The following is an 18,815-nucleotide window of genomic DNA, read 5'->3' on the forward strand; positions in this document are numbered from 1 at the left end:
CTCAGCTCCTCTGCCAAGGGCAGGAAGTGCTCCAAAACTGCTGAGACATCTCTCCAACCCCTGGCCTGCAGAATCTCTTGGTACTTGCCTCAATCTCCTGAGTGCTGGGATTGCAGGCTTTTACTTACACATCCAGCAAAGACCAGCTGTTACACTCTTTTTAATTTTTTTAAGATTTATTATTAGTTTGTATGGGTGTGTGTGCATGGCCTGTGAATGTGAACATATAGCATGGGTATGGAGGTTGGTGAACAACTTCTTTTTAAAGATTTGATTATTTATGTATATAAGCTCTCTATCTGCATATACAACTTTATGCCAGAAGAGGGCATCAGATCCCACTAAAGATGGTTGTGAGCCACCATGTGGTTGCTGGGAATTGAACTCAGAACCTCTGGAAGAGCAGCCAGTGCTCTTATACAGTAAAGCATCTCACCAGCCCAGCTGTTACACTCGTCAGTAGCATCTGGCAGTATGTATATGAGGAGAACTAATGTTTTACCTTGACTCACAGTGGCCAGCCTGGACCTCACAAACCCTAGGACTCAGAAGACTAAGCTGTGTCACATACTTTTCCTGGGGAGGCACAACACACACATTTATCTACCCCAGATAGGGATCCCACAAGAGATCAAAGTACAGATACCACTGAAGTCCAACTTGGTGAACCATGGATTTTATTGGGGTTACTCACAGGAATCTAGGTGAGGGGTTACTTACAGGAACAGAAGTGGCTCAAAGACAGTTTATAACCAAAGCCCATTCCAGCAAGGGTGACAGCTCACAAAGCTGGAACACACCACACAACCTGCAGGTAGCTAGACAGGTTGATGAAGTCAATCTAAACATCTTCCAGGCATCTCATCTTCTTCTACCTCTAATGTAAGTGATACCCACTTCCTAAGCAGTATTGCTATCCCAACAGCTCCTCATTTTGGAGTGCTCCATGAGGAGTCCTGTGTGGTAATCTTTTAAAAGACACTTCATTTAATAGTGGGGGCAGGACACACATGTGTGGAAAACATGTCAGGCAACTTATGTAGTTCCGTTCTCCTCTCGTAAAATGTGGCTCTCAGAAATCAAACTAATATTACTAGATTGGTCAAGTGGCAATTTTACCTGTTCAGTCTTTTTAGAACAGCTGGTCTCTCTCTGAGTCTCCTTTCCACTGCAGCACGCTTGCTTTGAGAGGGAAGAACCTAGTGAATCTGGCCAGTTTCAGGGACTTCCTGAAGCAATTTTGAGTTGTTCACTTTCCTGGTGCAGGAGAATTGTCTGTATTTTGTCAATCATGTTTTAAATAAACACGGATTGGCCAGGCAGGAAGTATAGGTGGGTCAACCAGACAGGAAGTAGAGGCAGGGTGATGAGAACAGAGTATTCTGGGAAGAAGGAAGCTCCCTCTGCAGTCCTGCCCAGACCATGAAAGAAGCAAGATGTAATCTGCCTGCTGAGAAAGGTACTGAGCCATGTGGCTAATGTAGATAAGAACAATGGGTTAATATAAGCTATAAGAGTTAACAAGAAGCCTGAGCTAATGGGCCAATCAGTTTTATAACTTATGGAGATCTCTGTGTGATTTTCTTTGGGACTTGCTGGCTGTGGGGTACCAGGCGGGACAGAAACCCTAACAAGCCGGCCCTCATGTTACACTTTCCCACTTAAGGAGCTTGCCTTCAGTACGAATGTTTCATTCAATCTCTGAGGAAACAGTTATACAACAGAGCTATCCCTGAAAGTACTTACAGGGGGAATCCATTTGTTTGCAACACTGTGGTGGTTTGAACGAAAATGGCCCCCATAAGCCCACAGGGAATGGCACTATTTGGAGGTGTGGCCTGGGCTTTAAGGTTTCAGAAGCTCAAGCTAAGGCCCAATGTTGCTCCCTCTTCCTGCTGCCTTCAGATCCAGATGTAGAACTCTCAGCTGCCTCTCCAGCACCTTGTCTGCCTGCATGTCGCCATGCTTCCAGTCATGACAATGGACTAAACCTCTGAGCAGCCCAATGAAACGTTTTCCTTTATGCTGGATGGAGGTGGCACATGCCTTTAATTCCTGAACTTGGGAGGCAGAAGCAAGTGGATCTCTGAGGCCATCCTGGTCTACAGAGTGGGTTCCAGGACAACCAAGACTACATAGAAACCCCGTCTTGAAAAACAAAAAACAAAAAAAGGAAGGGAGAGGAGGTTTACCTTTATAAGAGTTGCCATGGTCATGGTGTCTCTTCACATCAACAAAACCTTAAGACAGCATTAAAACAGGCAAAAGGAATCCACAGGAGTCAAAGTCATGACTAATACAGCAGTTTCCATTGGTTATGGAGAGGAGGAAGAGGGAGGAGGTGTTCTTAGAGGCATCTGAGAGATGATCTAACACAGTTCCTGTATGTATAGGCTGGTCACAAGAAAGTGCCCCCTTTATTTATAGGCAGGTTGAATATGCACCCCTATAACCCCACTACTTGAGAGGGAAAGGGAGGAGGATCAGAAGTTCAAGGCCCGAACTGGAGAGATGGCTCAGAGGTTAAGAGCATTGCCTGTTCTTCCAAAAGTCCTTGATGGAAGAAGGTTATTGGTTAATTAATAAAGAAACTGCTTGGCCCTGATAGGTTAGAACATAGGTGGGTGGAGTAAACAGAACAGAATGCTGGGAGGAAGAGGAAGTGAGCTCAGATGCCATGCTCCCCTCTCCCGGGCAGACATGATTAAGCTCTGACCCAGGATGGACGTAGGCTAGAATCTTCCGGGTAAGCACACCTTGGTGCTACACACATTAATGGGTCAGGCAGTGTTTAAATGAATACAGTTTGTGTGTTGTTATTTTGGGGTATAAGCTAGCCAGGTGGCCAGGAGCAGGGCGGCAGGAATGCAACCCGCAGCTCCTTCAACAGGTCCTGAGTTCAAGTCCCAGCGACCACATGGTGGCTCACAACCATCTGTAATGGGGTCTGGTGCCCTCTTCTGGCGTGCAGGCATACATACAGACAGAATATTGTATACATAATAAATAAATAAATATTAAAAAAAAGAAGTTCAAGGCCAGTGCTGGCTACATAGCAAATCTGAGGTAGTCTTTGCTACAGAATACCCTGTCTCAAACAAGTCAGCTTGATGGCACACACCTGTTATCGCCAGTGTCTACAGAGGCTGAGGCAGAAAGATTAAAAATTCAAACCTGAAAGGACTAGGGACTGAGTCTCTTGGACAGCTTTGTGAGATCCTGCCTCAACATAAAAGTTAAAAGACTGAAGATGTAGCCCAGTGGGAGAGAGCTTGCCTCTACCACTCCAGCACCAAAAAGCAAACAGCCTTAAAACAATCAATGTGTGAACTATGCCTTACTCAAAATTACATTATTTAAATTTAAATTTATTGCGTCTTCTACCTCCTCCTTGCTCTTGCTTTCCGAGGCATGGTTTCGCTGTTTCCCATGCTGCCTCTGAGTAGCCCAGGCTAGCCTGTAACTCACTTCACAGATCAATCTGGCCTCAACTTTTCCAATCCTTCGGTCTCTTCCTCTTAAATGCTGGGATTATGCCATGCCCTGCTAATCTTACAAATTTATAGAAATAGGGTCATCGTGCAACCTTCCATCAAATATCTGGTGCACCATACACTAAATGTCTTGACTGGTTCCTGGCGCTCTAGGATTCTGAGTCGAAAGCCAGCATCACCGCTTCTCGTTCTTTCCTCGTGATTGGCTGCCTTTCTGGCCAATGGCAGAAGATTCCATCCTTTGCTGTATTCTCCGGTAGCTTCAGCAAGCTGTGACTTTCCTTGCTCTTCTGGAAGGCGGCGCTGTAGGATCATCGACTTCTAGCTCATGCTCGACCCTGGTCGTTACCCTCTCTTTAATTCTCCGGAATGAAGGCTATGTCCCAGCGTCCCTAATTTGTCTGAAAACTTTTGTGTTTTTTTTTTTCTTTCTTTCTTCCTTTCTTTTGCCTAGCCATCTCTGCAATACGCGTCCAGATCTGAAGCCCTGAACGATGGTCCCTAGCACTCTAGTTGCTGTGACCTCCAGCTATTTGGGCCTGCAGGGCCATGCTTGGGAAATCTTGAGAGAGATCCAAGCCGGCAGCGCACTCTTCTCTCTGTCAGCTAATTGTTTAGTCGGCTGTTTGTTTATCCTGGAGAGGAGGGGAGCTGGGTTCGCGGGGGTGGCTGCCCCCAGGGAAGCCTGTTTCCTGTCTTTGGCTTACTCAGCTCCTTCTTAAGCACTGGAAAGAATTACAGAGCTGGGAAGGCCCTCCCTTAAGGTACCTTCACCCAACAACAACAACAAAGCACTTTCTGAGCCTCTTCCTTTTGCTTAGACCTTTTAGAGACATTGATGGCGATTGTGGGAGCACTAGGCCTGCTCTTATGCGACAGGAAAGAATTAAGAGACAGGAATGACTCAGGGTGGTCCAGGGACTTTAGGATCCTAGAGGGGCCACCTGACCCAGCCTGAGGGGACATCTGAAAGTAGGAATGAGCAGACAAGGACTTCATCTTTTTGACTACCATGAGATTGAATGTTAACTATCCCTTTTGTTTAACATTCAATTAACTACACACACACACACACACACTGGTCTCATGTAGCCTGTACTGGTCTGGAACTCACAGTGTAGCTATGGTTGACCTTGAACTTCTGATGCTCTTGCCTGTATTTCAGGCGTGTGCCACCACACCGGGTTAAGTGATGCTGGTGACTGAACCTAGAACATGCTTGGCAGGCACTCTAGCAGCTGAACTGCATCCTTTGCCAGCATACACATTTTATTAAAGACCAGGATCAGACCACATCTGTTAGGCCACTCTGAGGAAGTGACTTCAACTTGAGACTTGAAGAAAAGGTGACAAACTCCAACAAGGAAAAACACAAGTTGAGAGTGAGACATTGTCTGTTCACATGTTTCCCAAGACTGAGAGGGTTTGGAAGGATTATTGTATGTGAGTGGGTGGTTTGCCTGCATGTATATCTGTGCCCCACATTCAGGCTTGGAGCTAGTGGATGCTAGAAGAGGGTATCAGAGCCCCTGGAACTGTACTGACATACATTGTGAGTCACCATGTGGGTGCTGGGACTCGAACTCAGGTTCTCTGGAAGAGCACCCAGTACTCTTAACCACTGTGCCATTTCTCCAGCCCTGGAAGGGTGTTAGTTTTCTGAACTCTGTTGTGGTAGTGCATGCACTCATGTGAGAAATAGGATTTGTTTGTTTTTCTATCCAGGGTAGTTAGGCCAACAAGGGCCCATATCTCCTGAACTTTCCCCTTTCCCCAGTTGGTCAATCATGTCAGATTGAGTTGAGTTCCCATAAATGGGATAAGACAAAGTCACTTCCATCAGAAATAAAAAAACCAAAGCTCTGTGTGCTCAAGAACTGGCTTTGGGTTTTGGCACAAGAGCACGCATGCACGCACACACAAATTGTAGAAATTTGTGTTTAATTGCATGGATGGTTTGCTTGCGTCTCTGCTGTTCCTGGAGAGGCCAGAAGAGGGCACCAGTTTCCCTGGAACTAGAGTTTCAGGCAGTTGTGAAGTGCTGCCAGTGGTCTTAATCTCTGACCCAGCTTTACATCTCCCTGCAAGTACTGTTTTTGCAAAATTAATAATGATGATGATGATAATAAATTGTCTTGATGTTTTTTTCTTGTGTTCCCTTGTGCTGTACCAACATCACTCTTTTCCAACACTCAAGAGGCAGAGGATGCCACACACTCAATTCCAGTCTGAGCTACATAGTAAATTCCAGGGCAACCACAGATTCCTAGTGAGAAAAATTTCAATGGAAATTATCTTTATTTTTACTTACTTTGAGATATTCTGTGGTGAGGATGAAAACCAGGACCTTGTGTATGTAAGCAAGCATTCTACAAACAAGTTCTATCCTCAGCCTCAGGTAAGGATGTTTTATTTTTTATTATGTGTCTGTGTGAGGCCCGGGAGGCCACAGCCTCGGCTTCCTCTGGAGCGGAAGTTGCATGTGGTAGTGAACTGCCTGATGTGGGTGCTGGGAACTGAACTTGGGTCTATCTGCAAGAGAAGGACCCATTCTTTACTGCTGATCTCTCCAGCCCACAATACCAGAACCCGCCCTTCTAACTTGAAAACTGTAATGAAAGGCTTCATGTAATTTTGTTTAACAATGCTTACTGAGTACTTAATATGTGGAAGCCATTTCCCCTACGTCACCCCCCTATACATTTAGACACTGTAGTCCCCCTCTAACTCCCATGTTGCTTTTTGATGTTTCAGTTATCCATGGCCAAGAGGGAGATATTAAATACCTGCCTTGACTCCAAAGAGATCATCTTCACATTGCTCTCGTTACAACACAATATATTCATAGTCGTTTTATTATTGCTGTGTTAATCCCTTGCTGAGAGTAACTCATCAGCTATTATAGATGTTAATGTATGGGGGAAATCCCCTACATTTTACAGGGTTCTAGTGATTGGAGGATCCTCCTGGGAATCATGGCATTGGGGACCATAACACCTCATTCGACTCTCCCAGCGACCCTTTGAGTTGGGTACTATTATTCGACTTTACAGGTGAAAACACTGGAAAGAAGCGCAGTGTTGAATCGGAAACACGTGTTCTTTATGCATTCCACACACCGTTCGGGCGCAGGGAAAGCCTGTCTTTCACAATCCATTCTTCCGGAGGACTCCCAGAGGAAGAGGTGTGTGTGGGGGGTCCTCTCACATCAGCACTTTATCCCAGAAAGCACCCAAAGTGACATGTGGTTTGTTGTCATTTGCTCGATGCGACCTGGAGGCTAGGGCTGCAACATGGGCCTGTCCTCCCTCTGCCCGGGACCAAGCGCTGGGTGAAATCACCAGTAACCTGTATCAACGCGCCAGGCCCACAGGTTTTTCTTCAGCGCCCGGGAAAGAGCACGTGCCCTCTGTCCCCGCCCACTCTTCCGGGCCGACCAACTGCGAGGCCCAGATTGGACTGCAGCGGACCACGCCCCCTCCTCCCGCCCAATCTGCTCCCTCGCTGGGTACGCTCCCTTCTTCACAGCCCCGCCTCGCCACCCCACGTTACGTTCACCCCGTCCCCCCCCACCTCCGTTATCCCGAGGCTGCGGCTTGACGAGGCGAACCCACCCCCTCCTGCCACCCATTGGCTGCTGAGGTCCCGCGCGAGCGGGACAGAGCCCTAGGTACCCGCCCTCAGGAGCCGGGCCATGCCTCTCAGAGCTGGCTTTCTCCAGAAGCCGGCGTGGGGTGGCGTGTGTGGGGAGGGGTGGAGGGCATCTGCGGCCTGGAGCGCGCAACGCCGTGCGCGCCCCTCGCGGGCCCTCCCTTTGGTTGCTTGGCAGGCTGCAGCCGTCTCTGCGCACGCGCACGAAGCCCACCCCCGCGCCCTCCTGAGCCGGTTCGCGGTTGTCCTCGCGCTGTGACTCTGGCGCCGCAGCTGCTGGGCAAAGCGGCGTTTCCCTCGGGCGCGCACGCGCACTCGGCGCCCTTCGTGCCCGCGCGTGCTTGTCTTCCCGGGCCACCGTGAGCGGCGTGCGTGTCCCTGTCGGGCCGTTACCCACCGTCCAGCCCCCCGCCCCAACGCCACTGGTACCTCAGACACGCACGCGCACTAGCGAGAGGGTCTTAAGGCGCGCGCACGGTCGCGGCGGCCGCAGGGAGGTGTCGCAGCGCCGCAGCCGCCGCCGCCGCCATTGCGCGGGAGGGAGGAGGGAGCGAGCGAGGCTGGTCAGCCCTCCCCCTAGTTCCCGCCCCTCCCCCTTCCCCTCCCCGCCCCCCGCCCCGAGGGAGAGCCGCGGCGCGGCGGGAGGAGGAGGAGGCGGAGGAGGGAGCCCGCGAGGGAGGGTCCGCCCGGCCCCCCGCCGCCGGAGCCGCCGCCGCCGCTACAGCCGCCTTAGGAACGAGTCGCCAGGGGAACATGGCGCCGGGCCCGCCGTCGCTGCGGCCGGGATCGCGGAGGCCGGGGCCGCGCTGAGGGCGCCCCCGAGGCTGGTAAGTGCCGCGGAGCTGGCGGAGGGGAATGTGGGGACGGGCGAGGCGCCGGGCGCCGCCCCGCTGCGGGATCCAAGGGTGGGGGGAAAGGCGGGGACCGCGGGGCCCGGAGCCCGCGAACAATGGAGGAGCCGGAGGGGGAGGGGAGGGAGCGCCCCCCCAGCGCCCCGCGGTCCCCGCGTCCTGGCCGCTGCATGCCCGGGCCCGGCCCGCGCGACTCGCACTGCCCTTCCTATTCGCCACTGTCCCCGCAGCCCTGCAATCCCGGCGTCTGCCTCCACACGCCCCACCACGACCCGATGGGGAATCTCGGTGTCTCTCAGTCTCCACTCGAGACATCCGACTCCCAATTCTGAGCCGTCTCCTTTCCCACTTCCTCCCCCCCCCCCCCCACTCCCCAGTCATACCCTTCGCTGCCTCCTGGAGTGGGCTGTGCTCCTGGGACGCTCTACCTCCTCACTGACCCCTCTGTCTCCTTTCTGGCGCCCACTTTGGACATCCGTGTCCTCCTACCTTATCTGTTTTCTATTAGCATCACTTTTGGGGTGAGGTCACCGTCCTCCTCCTTTGGCCTGTCTGCTGTTATTATTCTTGACTTAGAACCTCTCCCATCCCCAGGAGCTGTCCCCTTAGAACCTGTGGTTCCACCTCTGTGGAGACCCATGCTAGACCTCTGTTGGTGAAGGCACTGCTGCCCTCTGGTCTTTTCTTTGGACATAATACCTCCTCTCACTTGGGCCCAACTGCTCCACATTTCTGCCCTGGTCGTAGCACGGAACCTGCTCGCTGTGCCTCCTTGGGATGCCCCTAGGCTTCTTCTCCAGCCTTTCTCGGACTCAAATACTCGGTGCTTGCTTGCTTCCTTCCTTCCCTTTTCAGTGCCCCCCCCCCCCCGCGTTTGTCTTTCAGACCCTGTCTTCTTTTCCAGATCCTTCTACCTGCCGATTCTGCCCCTTGCCTTGCATGCACTCTCCTGCAGCGCCTGGCATTCAGCCTCTTCTTTTTCCCCCTTTCCTGTCCCTCAGGGTATCTCATTTCTGCCATTCCCTTTAGCAGACCTCTGCTCTAACCCTAACTCCATCTTAGTTGTGCCTTGCCTCTGCTCCTCTGTTTTGTGTTTCCCCTCTTTCTTACCTTTATTTCAGTGCTCCTCTGCTCTGCTCCATTCATCCCTCTCCCCCCTTAGCCTGTTGTCTCTAGTAAGTTACTCTCCATCTAGGACTTGCTGCTGCATCTTCTTGCTACTGCTGTGCCTCTGTACCTCAGATGGCTCTGACCCTTAACACTTGCCATTCTGTACTGACTTACCTTTTTTCCACTGGCTTTCCCCCTCCTTCTGTTTAGTAGGTGCCCCCTCCCCACAGCTTCCTTTTGGAGCTGTCCATTTGCATATTTTGACCCATTTTTAGTTTTACTATTGCTGTCCCTGTCAAAGTGATCAATCTTTGGACACTGATCTCTTGTGTCCCACCTTTGGTCCCTTTCAGTTCTAAGCCCCACCCCACCCCCATTCAGTCTCTCACCGCACTTTTCTTTTTCTCCATTTGCTGTCCTTATTTTGCTTTGCCTCTTACCTCCTTTTAAGCCCTCATTTCCTTAGTTCTAACCTGAAGGCATTAATCATTCCTTTCTTATTTGTCTCTACTTTCTTGGAGCCTTCAAGTTCTTGCACAGATGCTCATTTTCTCTTGATGTCTCTTTCCCGTTCCTCCCTCGTGTCTTTCTGTCTTTTATCCTCATGCTCTCTCAGGCCCCTTTTCTAACACTTACTATCACTCCTGCTTCTTGGGGCTTCTTACCCTTGCCAACAGGTTCCCCATTGAGGATATCCCCTTTTAGGTCTGTCTCTACCTGTTATGCTTCTCTCAGCATTTGCCAGGGTTGGCTAAGACCAGGTTCTCTAGGCACTGGTCCAAAGAATTGCAGATTCTGTGTGGAGCCCCGAGTGTTTCCAGTTTTATTCCCAAAGTTCTGAGATCTGCTGTAAGAGGTAGGGATAGATAGGATTGCAACTCTGCAGTTTGGGGGCATCTATCTCCCCATTTCTCTGATTTGTACCAAGGTTAGTGATGGTGGGTAATACTCAGCCATTGCCCATTTTTTCCCTCTGTGCTCTCTTTGCTCCCTCTCTAGTCCTCAGACCTTTGTGTCCTTGGGAAAGAGGACTACAAGCTGCTCTTGACTCTTGATTCTCACTTTTCTCCTTGCCTGTTTGAGGTATGCTTCTTTGTTGTACCCCCCCCCCCCCCAGCTGAAAAGTCATAATCTTGTTTTTACTCCAGGCTAGGGAAATGCCAGTTCTCAAATTCTGCAGGTCCCAGGGGGTGTTGTGGCCACACTTGGTGTTTACTGCTCTGGGCTTCGGAGCAGCCTTCTTGCCTTCCCTCCTGGCCTTTGGTTAATGCCTTGACCTTGAGGGTGTGCCTAGACCCAGTGGGTTTCTTTTTCCTTTTTCACCTCTGCCCCCTAGAAGACTCCAGCTTCCTGGTCTTCAAAATGGTGTGGGGGGGGCTGGGTATGGAAAGCACTTTGTGGTAGTTGTTGTTGTTGAGAGAAAGTGCTAAGTGTCTTCAGATTTCTGCCTTCTGGTGTTGCCAGCAGGCACTCCCAGCCACAGGAGCCCAGTACTCCTGGGCAGATCCATGCTGGGTTACTGGGCTCTTGAACCAGGAGCAGGAGCCAGAGGGTGAGTTCTGACATCCCCCAGACATGAGGGAACTGGATGGGTAGTGTTGGAGAGGGCTGCAAAAACTGGCTGATGTAAGTAGATTTGGGGTTGATGTGTGTGAGCTGTGGCTTTCCTACCCTGTGTTCCTCAAGTTCCTCAATGATTTTGTGATGGGTTTAGAAAATTCATTCTTTCAATAAAGAGCCATTTGACCACAATCTTTTTTAACTTGGGAGGGAGGACCTTTTGTAGGTTTATTTATTTTATTTCTTAAGTAAATCTAAGTCAAAAGCCCATTTTTATTGTTTTTGGGTTTTTGTTTTTTAACCTCCCTGTGGCCCAGGGCAGTTGCATATTAAAACAGCTATCCAGCTGTGAAGGCACATTTACTGGAAGGTCTTTCTTTCTTAACTGAGCTATGATCAGACTGTTTATTTCAGCACCTGCTTAGAAATAGTTCTGTGTGAACACATTTGAAATAAAAAACCTTCACTGTCATCTACAGAATTAGACCATTGACTCATCCAGTGTTGGGGCATTTGTGTACAAGAACATGGAGGGGGCTGTACAATAGATCTGTGTGGCTCTTCTACCTTTTTAGAACTGTAAGTTTTCTGGGTCTGGGTCTTTTTCTTCTCAGTTGTGTACTACGGTTGGAAGTCAGTATCATGTTCTGCCCCTAACTGAGCTACAGGACTTTAAACTCTGACAAGGAGAGTGGGGATTTTGATGCTGTGTAGCACTTTGGTCTGTTTCCAGTGGTGCGTCTTTGGCCTTGTGTCACAATCTCCTGAATTCATTTTAGAGTTTGTATTCTCCATGTCAGTACAAACATTTAGTTGTTTTTTCATTCCTAATGTGACGGTGACACAATTAAGAATAGGAACAACTATATGGGCAGCTACAGTGTGTGTTTCCTAACACTGTCAGCCTAAAACATTCTACATCCTCAAAGCTGGAGTTCACGTAATAGGAAGAGGAGAGACAGAAAGAATGAAGAGCTGGTCTTTCTCCTAAACTGGGACTAATGTTCCAAAGACAGTCAGATTTCTCTCATGGTAGTGGAGACTCCAATCCTGGAATTGATGTTTGCTTTCGTGATGGAATTGGGTGCTACAGAAATGTGAGGTGGTAACCTTGGCCTTCTGGAACAGTTTCTATGCCAGTTGGGGTGGAGTGTGAAGCAAGAGACAGCAGCAGACGACTTTTTTCAATGTACTAGCATGTCTTCAAGGGCTCTCAACCCTGTCTAAATTTTTAGAACTAGCCTTTCTTAGCCCCTCTCCCTATCTTTAAAACTAACCTTTCTTTGTACTTATGTCTTTTCTCCCTTGCCCATTACCTCCTTATTTAATTGGACCAAAGATGCCTCAGGATAAATAAGTCAGAAACTTCATTTCTCTTCATACCAGATGGGTAGGTGTAGGTATCTGGCTCGAACGGTGACTTGGAAAAGGACAGTCTGGGAAGGGTGCAGGTTACACAGCTAATGGAGAGCCATAGCCTCATGACTGTATCTATGTGGTCAGTCTTCCAGAGATGATAGAGCAGATCAGGTCCTCATAGCTGGAGGTGGGCAGTCTAACTAGATTGCTTTTTAATCCTTGGTCTGAGGCAATCTCCTGAAGTGTTAGACCTCTTGCAACCCTTCTTGTGATCTCCTAGGAATGTTGTCATTTACTACCTACCTGGCAAACTAAACAGTGCTTTTGGTCATTTATTTTATTTTATTTTTGAGGCAGGATCTCACATAGCCCAGGCAGGCCTCTAGTTGAGTATGTAGCTGATGGTTGATTTCAAGTCATCCTTTTGTCTGTATCTGAAATTCTGGGATTGCAGATATGCACTACCACATCTGGTATAATTTATCCAGTCTGTGTGACATTTGGTCAATCATTTATTTCACTTATTTACATTTTTTGTCTTTCATAAACCCCAAGATTCATTGCCTGAAGAGGGAAGACATCTAGCAGAAAAGTCTTCTTGGGTCCTGGAGTTTGGTGGAACCTAGTTTGAAAATCTGTTTGCAGGTGGGGAAATGAAAGGCTTGCTTCTGCCATATTAGAAAAACATTGGACACAGGAGAGGGGCCTGCCTTCTGTCTGGGCCTTGTCCTAATTAATTAGTACTGGGGAGAGCTTGCTTCTCCACTAGGCTGGACAATAATCTCCGAAGTCCAGTCCTCTTGTAGACTCCATTCAGCAAAGAACTTGCTGTTAGAAGAGCTGGGGCTGGAGCTTGGATACCCCCGCCCCCCGCCCTTGTCTTGTTCTAAAACAGAGTTGAGAAGGGGCTTTTCCTGGCTTAGAGGAGACTGAACAGACTTACCTTTGTGGATACTTTTTTTTTTTTTCAGTAGAAAATTAACACTGCCACTTTCTCAGCCATTCACATGGATTTTAGTTTATAATGTGGGGGGGGGGGGGGAGATAGGCTTTCTAGTTTGCATTAGCTATATAACTCAGCTTACACCTCTTTTATAAAGTGGTAGGGAATTTCTCAAGCTGAGTCATTGTTGACCTAGACTCTCATAGCAATGGTTTGAATAGTACTTGAACTACTAATGTTAAGAAATGCAAACAAATCATTGGTGTTCATCTTCCCAAAAGTTTATTTCTATTTAGCTTTCGATACAGCATTTTATCAAAATTTATCTATAAAGAATTCTTGAAAATAAATGAGTAGCTGTCAATCTTTGATTTATGGGCATCTCTGAAATTAATAGAAACTGGGTACTTTGAGCCATGAAGCATCATTATAGAAATGTATTATTTGTTTTTGCTGGGAATAGCCAACTTGCCTGTATTCTTCACCTTCCCTTATGAAAGGAGTGCTACTGTGTTATGGACTCTGCAGCAGTCGTGACATGTGCGTTGGTTGTAGTTTCTTCACTAATCTTTGTTTTGCTTGGGCCTTCTCCTGACTTATGTATGCCCTCTTTCTGGTCACTGTAGTGAGTTGGTGATTGAAATTTAGCCATTGAAAGCTTCCCATGCTGTAAAAACATGTTGACAAAGCCAAGCACAGTGGCATACATTATAATCACATTGCTTGAGAAGTGGAGGGAGGAGGATTATGTATGTTCAGGGCAATCCTTAACTAAATGGGTTCAAGACCAGCCTGGACTAAATGAGATCCTGTCTTTAAAACACCCAAAAAACCCAAACCAACTAGAAAAAATGTTAAGACCCTTTGATGTACTAGCTATGTGATTTGGGCAGGTGGTTTTTCCTTCTTAGAAAGAAAGGATTTTATCAGATGGCTTCTACTCTGCATAATTGTCTAGCCAGCTAGGCAGTGTTGGGAAGTTTGAGCATTTCTGTTCCAGACTCAAATTCAGGCATCACAAAATTAGGTAAAATTAAGTTAGTCTAACAGAAAGAAGCTACAAATGGCCAAGTATTGCCTGCTTAACTCTGTCTTGTTTGTCCTCCCTCCCTCCCTCCCTCCTTTCTTTTTTCCTTCTTTCCTTTTTGTTTTTTTCGAGACAGAGTTTATCCATGTAACAGTCCTAGCTGTCCTGTAACTCACTCCGTAGACCAGGCTGGCTTTGAACTCAGTTGCACCTGCCTCTGCCTCCTGAGTACTGGGATTGAGGGCATGCACCACCTCTGCAGGCTTAACTCTATTTTCTTAGGAGACAAAAAGATATTTAAGTACCTTTTGAGTGAGTCTTTTTGATGCTGGGGAGAAACCCAGAAACACCTGCTCTTGGGCATGTTCTCCACCACTGACATAAAACCAAGATTTTCTTCTTTTGAAAATATTCTTAGCCAGGCAGTGGTGGCACATGCCTTTAATCCCAGCACACAGGAAGAAGAGACAAGCAGTTCTCTGAGTTCTAGGCCAACCTGGTCTACAGAGCAAGTTCCAGGACAGGTTCCAAAGCTACAGAGAAACCGTATCTTGAAAAACAACAACAGGGCCGGGCGGTGGTGGCGCACGCCTTTAATCCCAGCACCTAGGAGGCAGAGGCAGGTGGATCTCTGTGAGTTCGAGGCCAGCCTGGTCTACAAGAGCTAGTTCCAGGACAGGAACCAAAAAGCTAAGGAGAAACCCTGTCTTGAAAACCCCAAAAAAAAAAAAAAAAAAAAGGAAAAAAGAAAATATTCTTTAGGCACCTAGAAATGTATAGATAGAATACTGCCATAATTTGCCAATTTGCAATTAAAAATAAAAACTAGGAGGTAGGTGCGTAGCTCAGTGGTAGTTTTTTAGTCTGGCATGCATAAGATCCTGGGTTCCATTTCTAGTACTGCAGTCAACCAATGTAAAAACACTAAAAGGACATAGAAATGCAGATGCGTGGATATAAAGAACACTACTCTTTATTTTTTTGTTTCATTGCTGATTGTAATTATCACTTATGTTCATTTATTTGGGGGTGTGTGCGCCATGTATGGAGGTCAGAGGACAACTTATGAGAGTCAGTTCTCATGTGGGAGGGACCTGGGACTCAAACTCAGTCAAACTCAGGTTGTCTTATTTGGTGGCAAATACCTTCATCCACTGGGGCATTTTGCTAACCTATCTCACTGTAATTATTTTGTAACTTTTCAGTTTCAATTGGAAAACAGTGTTGGGGTGAGAGTATATTAGGAAGCTGTAGCTAATGCATAGCCTTCCCACGTACAGAAGATTTAAGAATACAGTCTTTCGGAGAACCTAGGTTTATTATTAATGCCCACATGATGGCACATAATACCTGTAACTCAAGTTCCAGGAGTCTGACACCTGCTTCTGGCCTCCTTGGACACCAGATGCATACACATGGTGCACAAACTTTCATACATATAAAATGAAAATTAAGAAAAAAATAACATGTGTGATTGCATTGAACTTTTTCCTATCTGTGTTTAAAAGAAAGGTCAAAATTATGTAGCCTTTATAGCCTGTATTAGGCATACATAAGACATAAGAAAATGATAACTGTTAATTGCCACAGGTAATTAAAAAGGGCTCTTTGTTCAGTAACAAATTGTGTACAAATAAAAGTCAGTGCTGCACTGAAACAAGATTATTGGAGTTTTGAAATCTTTGTTATTGGCAGAATGGCACACAACAGGAGGACCACCTGGGAGTAGGTGTGGGTCCTGATACTGTAAAGTGTCCCAAGTTCCTTCACTCTCAGAAATGTTTGTTAAGGTAGCGGAGGAAGCTGGAAACACTGATGTCGGTGATCACCTTTTTGGTGGCTTGAAATTCTGACGTGTCTTTTTAATGTTGCTGGGCTCTAAGAAATGTCTTCCTCTGATTGGTCAGTTGAATGCAGATAAAACTTTTATGAAAAATGAAAAAGAGGCAAGTTTCTGTGTTTATTTTAAAGACAGGGTCTCACTACGACCTGTCTGGCCTGGAGCTTGATAAGACTGGCCTCAAACTCGAGATCTTCCTGCCTGCCCCTGTTCTGCTGAGATTAAAGGTGTGTACCACAGTGCCCAACTGATTTTAGTGCCTCCTGAGTGCTGGGATTAGAGGCATGCACCACCACACCCAGATATTGTTTTTTATTATTGACTTTAAAAAAAGCTAGCCACGTTGGTCATATTATATATTTTTCTATATAAACATGGAAGTAAAACTATGCTGAAAAACAAGAAATTAAGAAGGGCAAGATCTTTTGGACTCTAGTCCCTCCAGGGCAGTCACTGTTTCTCATAGAGTAATCACATTAATTATTAACAACAGCCACTGCTTACTTTTACCAGAGGCTGCAAAGCACTCCTTCCTTTCCTCACAATCATCCTCCTAAGTGGGGAGTATTTACAGCTTCTAGATGGGGAACTGAGGCATTTGAGTGAGGGACTAGCCTAAGGCTACTTGGCCAACCAAGTGAAAAGCTGCTCTGGTCTGCTTTTGCCTTTCTAGAATGCTCTACACAAAGTGATCTCCCCTAGAAGAAGAAGAGTCAGTTTGGTGGCTGGCAATTGGAGCATAGTTCTGCTCAGTTCTGCCCTTAGACCCCCAAGTGTTCTTGGTTCATATCTTTTTTACACTGGGGGCTTTGGTGGTGGTGGTTGCAGTGAGGAGACAGTGGTCTTGTGTGTGTCATTAGATGGCCTAGGCTTACTTTGAACTGGAGATCCTCCTGCCTCAGCCTCCCAAGTGCTGGAAGTAAAGGAACAGGTTACCTGACCTCTCATTTGACCTATGTCTTCTCTTTTATGGGCCAAAAATATTTTTAAAGAGCTAAATAATTTAAATAAATAACACAGAAAGCCCATGGGGGGTGGAAGCAGAAGGATCTTGAGTTCAGAGTCATCCTCAGGGAGTTCAGGCTAGCCTGAGCTACAGATCCCGACAAACAAAAAAGATTTACATAGTTTTACTTTATCTAATCTGTTTAATCAAATCTATTAAAATAATTTACATGGTTATGAGCTGCTAAGCAGAAAAGAGCAGGCTAGTTCTCTGTAGCTCCTCTGTAGGAGAATAGAAGTTTTATTTATTCTTTTCCCTCCCTGTTCAGCCGCTGTTTGGGTGATGATGAGAAGTTGAGGGTGCCAGTTAAACAAATCAAGTGTCCTTCTCCCCAGTATGTGGGCCACTTAGGAAACAAAGGCTGCTCTTCCCTTACAGGTAGCACAGGGAGCATACTGTTTCTGTACCAGAAAAGTACAGATTTTAGAAGGCCAGTGGCCTGCTTCTTTCTTCCTGATCTTATCTTAAAGAACTAAGTGTGACTAAACATTTCAACGCAAGAATGCATTGACTGGGTTTAAGATTTCATTTGATTGAAGACATTTTTAGAAAATCGGTTCGGATTCATGGTTCTTTTGAAAAAGGAATGATTTGGTCCAATGTGTAGCTGAGTGGTAGAATACTAATCTATACCCAAATCCAACTTCCATTCCCAGGACCACAGGGAAGAAAGAATAATTTGGAAATTACGTTTACCCCATTGTTTTTTGTTGTATTTATTCAACAGAACACCCATATGCTAAGCAATACATTTTTACTGGCCACTTACTTTTGCCCATGAGGGCTAGTTCTTGAAGATTAGCTGCAGTGTGAAGGTGTATATGACCGTGAAATTTCAAGTTTTGGGCTGGGTGTGGAAGAATACTTATAATGCTAGCACTCAAGAAGCTGAGAATCTTGAGTTGAGGCTAGCCTGAACTACATAGCTAGTTTCTGTTTCAAATTTTTTTTTTTTTAAAAAATCAAGGCTGTGTGTGGTGTTACATACCTTTGCTCCCAGTACTGGTAGATGCAGTCAGACTTCTAGGAAATGAAACCCTGTTTCATAAAACAAAAACCAAAAATAAGTAAACAAAATAAACAAGCAGAACAAATAAGAAAAGCTTTGAGTAGCTCTGGGATTTTTTTTTTTGGTTGTTCTTCCTCCTATTTTGGTCCCAAGACCAGAAAAACCCAGGGCTCAAGACTCATACCTTTAGCCTTATTGCGTTATTTACTTCTAGAGCAGCATGTGACAGATAATCTGAGTATAGTGTTTGCTGAATAAAAACCATGAATGCAGGGCATGACAGTGTTCACCTAAAATCCAACACATGGCAGAGGATTACAATTTAAAACTAGTGTTTGCTGCATGAGATTGTGTCTCCAGAAAAGGTGGGGAAGCAGTCTGAAGATTTAGCTCTTAGTAAAGCGTTGGCCTGACGTACACAAAACCCTTAATTCCACTGCCTAAAAACCAAGCATTTGAGTTTGCAGCTAGCCTGGGCTACAAGAGACCGTGTCAGGGGCTGGAGAGATGGCTCAGTGGTTAAGAGCATTGCCTGCTCTTCCAAAGGTCCTGAGTTCAATTCCCGGCAACCACATGGTGGCTCACAACCGTCTGTAAAGAGGTCTGGTGCCCTCTTCTGCCTGCAGACATGCACACAGACAGAATATTGTATACATAATAAATAAATATTTTTAAAAAAAGAGAGAGACCGTGTCATTATTGTGCCATCCGCTTTCCCAAAATGTAAAGTTTTTTTTTTGTTTGTTTTTGTTTTTAAGACAGGGTTTTATTGTGTAGCTTTGGAGCCCGTCATGGAATTCACTCTGTAGACCAGGCTGATCTCTAATTCAAAGAGATCTGCCTGTCTCTGCCTCCCAAGTGCTGGCATTAAAGGTGTGCACCACCACTGCCCAACAAAAGATAAGTTTTTAAGGAGAAATCTAGAGAGGATGCAGTCTTGAGTGCCTTGGTCCTTAGAGTATTGG

The 18,815-nt window shown here is 46.5% G+C and overlaps 1 protein-coding gene across 1 annotated transcript in view; it reads left to right on the forward strand.

Annotated features, from left to right (window-relative positions):
- Window positions 1–7,836: 7,836 nt before the first annotated feature.
- The window catches only part of Arhgap35 (Rho GTPase activating protein 35), a 114,978-nt gene continuing 103,999 nt past the window's right edge, over window positions 7,837–18,815 (forward strand). Inside the window, exon 1 of the mRNA XM_075990763.1 lies at window positions 7,837–7,972. The gene's annotated coding sequence lies outside the window, so the exon portion shown is untranslated. The remainder of the gene's footprint in view (window positions 7,973–18,815) is intronic.

This window comes from Microtus pennsylvanicus, chromosome 1 (genome assembly GCF_037038515.1).
Source record: "Microtus pennsylvanicus isolate mMicPen1 chromosome 1, mMicPen1.hap1, whole genome shotgun sequence".
NCBI classification, from domain to species: Eukaryota; Metazoa; Chordata; class Mammalia; order Rodentia; family Cricetidae; genus Microtus; species Microtus pennsylvanicus.